The following is a 2896-nucleotide window of genomic DNA, read 5'->3' as shown; positions in this document are numbered from 1 at the left end:
TGCTGATAACTTGGCAGTATTAGCATGTCCTTCTCCTCCTCTTTGTCCTGAGGATCAGTGATAATGGTCTCTACAAAAACCACCCTCTTCCAAACCTAACAAGGGGTTAGTGGTCTTGCCGTATTCTAAGGGTATTTCTGAAGCACTACGTAGGACCTTCGGGAAATATGGAATAAAGACCTGCTTCAAACCCACCCAGACCTTAAGAAATGTACTTGTATCACCGAAAGACAAAACACCTAGGGAGAGCAAATGTGGAGTAGTCTACCATATACGTTGCCAAGGTAATACAAACAAAGGTCAGTGCAAGGAATCGTATATCGGAGAAACAGAGCGCGCATTAAAAACGAGATTCCTGGAACACCAGCGACCAAGTTCTGTGGGCTCGGAGGTATCCAAACATATACACATTGAGTCGCCAGGACACTCAGTGTCTCTTGAAAAAGTCAAAATCCTTGACTCAGAGCCGGAGTTCTTTGCAAGAGGAGTAAAGGAGGCTGTGTACATTCGTGCCCACCGTCCATCACTAAACAGAGACGGGGGGCGACACAGGTTATCTGGCATCTACGACCCTCTGCTGCAGTCGTGTGTCCCTGACGTCACGTCCGGAAGTTCAGCAGACGGGTCCATTCCGTGAACAAGGCTGACGGAGTCGGCTGAAAATTTGGGGTAAGTCCCAACTAATCTTGGTGTTGGTTAAGTAAAGTTTAGTTTTTCCACAATGTCATTTACCAACACAGATGAACTTTCATGCATATATCGCTTATATTGACCACGTTCAGTGTGTTCAGTCATCTGCTCAACCTTCCTAACCACTTAGACTTAGCAACAACATTTTGTTCAACACCGCTAGCACCAGTTTTAGAGTGTTAAGAGAATGGCATCTATATGATAAGATTACCATTGCCTAATGGCCATGGCCTCTACATCGCTATTTTTAAATTGCGCTGATGATCGGCATTACTCTTGTGTGTGTGTGTGTGTGAGACAGCAAAGTGGTTGGAGGCTTTTCGAAATGTGACAATGCCACTGCCACCTATTTTTGGAAGGCAGCCACTTTGGACCGCCACTCTGGAAAAGTGCCCGATAATTGTGTAGATTGGCGCAGCGGCTTGCACCGTTGGGGATAGACAACACGTCGTTAATTTTGACGCCTCTAGACGTAACGGACTGGCATAATTACGAACTGATAATTTTCATAGACATTTTGACGTACGATTATGGACTTGATACTTCGATGAAAGTTAGTCATCAAGGTTAAAAGATACGCCAAATAACAATTATTCAAGCTAATAGGTATGATTTTGCTAAACTGTTAGACGTTTCATCAGATAGCATCCACTATCTTCTGTCATTGACGCTAGGAAAATCTAGTTGAAGATTAGTATTTATAGTCTAACTATGAATTGATATGTAAAGGAGCAAAAGACAAAGTTAGGACTTGTATCTAAAAACAAAACCGCTTCTTATGTATTCCCAACAATAATTAGATAAATATCTTTTTTTTTCGATTCATACAAGACACGTTCCTTAGTTTTCATTATTGAAATACCATATCTCTGAAATATTTTCTCTAACAACATTGTATTGTCTTCGTTGGCAAATATTCAAATAGTGAAGATGATTTTATATTCGTCATGAAATTACATAAACCATGTAGTAATCAGCTACATTTGTCCGTACAATTAAAGCTGTCTTTTAAGAGCGAGTACTAATACACATTAGTTATTGCAGAAGTAATAAAATACCACATTTTTATATCAATGCAATTGTACTTCTACAATATCGCCACGTGCTTTCCTTGTACGATCACAAGCGTGCAATAGAAATATTTCAGTAATCAAAAATCAAATACGGCTTGTCCTTTCAGCCATGAAATATCTATATTACTTTAGAACAGAAGGGAAAATTAAATGTGTGGCCGCCGCCAGTCTGACACATATATTCACGTTTCACGCCAGCCGTATCGAGCGAAAAAAAGCAATTAATTTGTCTCACCGCCGTCTATTCCCGCCAATTGGTAACCAAAAAGTACACCACAGATAGATATTGTACGACAACAATACGAAAGTACGATTTTTAGTGAATTTCGAAACGTATACGTTTTCCACGAATGTGTTTGATCAAAATATTGGCCAAACACTGGCTATAAATAAACCCAGACGCGTTCTGAGAACTAGAATCCCAGTCAAAACAAGTGCTTGTAAGAAAATATTCTAAAAATTAGAAGAATTAGAAATACTGTTCAAAATTACTTACCGATTCGATTGAGGTACAAGCGGTTGGTATCTGGACTCACGATGTTGACGATTTGACCTCGATGTCTCGTACTTTCGGCCACAAACACCGTTTACAAAAAAAACAGCAACAAGCGAAGTGTTGCGTGTATGTGTCTGGTTGCCAACTGATGCGTCCGAATCACGTGGGGTAACCGTCATGAATTCAAACTTCAACCGTCAGATGTTTACGACAACGCCGGTAACCAAGTAACCAAGAGCTATTTTTCCCGGATATGCAGCAACTGAAGAGGATGTAACGTACAAATGACGTCTGATTGCCCCTTAAATGTTCTTAATTCTCTTGAGTGTTGACAGTGACCCCCATAGACAAGAACGGTTGAGCTATGACGAATGTGAAACTAAGTGCGACATCAAATATTAACAATTTTGATGCCTGCCTCTTAATGGATACACGTTATCTAGCAGTAGTCTTACCCAAAAAATATGATTTTTAAAGGAGTATCATATTTGATATTTCCACAGAGTCCGAAAGACGTCAATATGATACGTTTCAGATTGCAAGATTTTTGCAAAAAGAGAAAAGGTTTAATCGCCTTTCACGATTTTTTGACGTTTTACGGTAATCGCAATGACACGGGTGACCAACCGGTTAACGA

This window comes from Branchiostoma floridae, chromosome 4 (genome assembly GCF_000003815.2).
Source record: "Branchiostoma floridae strain S238N-H82 chromosome 4, Bfl_VNyyK, whole genome shotgun sequence".
Taxonomy (NCBI): domain Eukaryota; kingdom Metazoa; phylum Chordata; class Leptocardii; order Amphioxiformes; family Branchiostomatidae; genus Branchiostoma; species Branchiostoma floridae.
The sequence above is the reverse complement of the archived record's forward strand: the minus strand, read 5'-3'. Positions refer to the sequence as shown.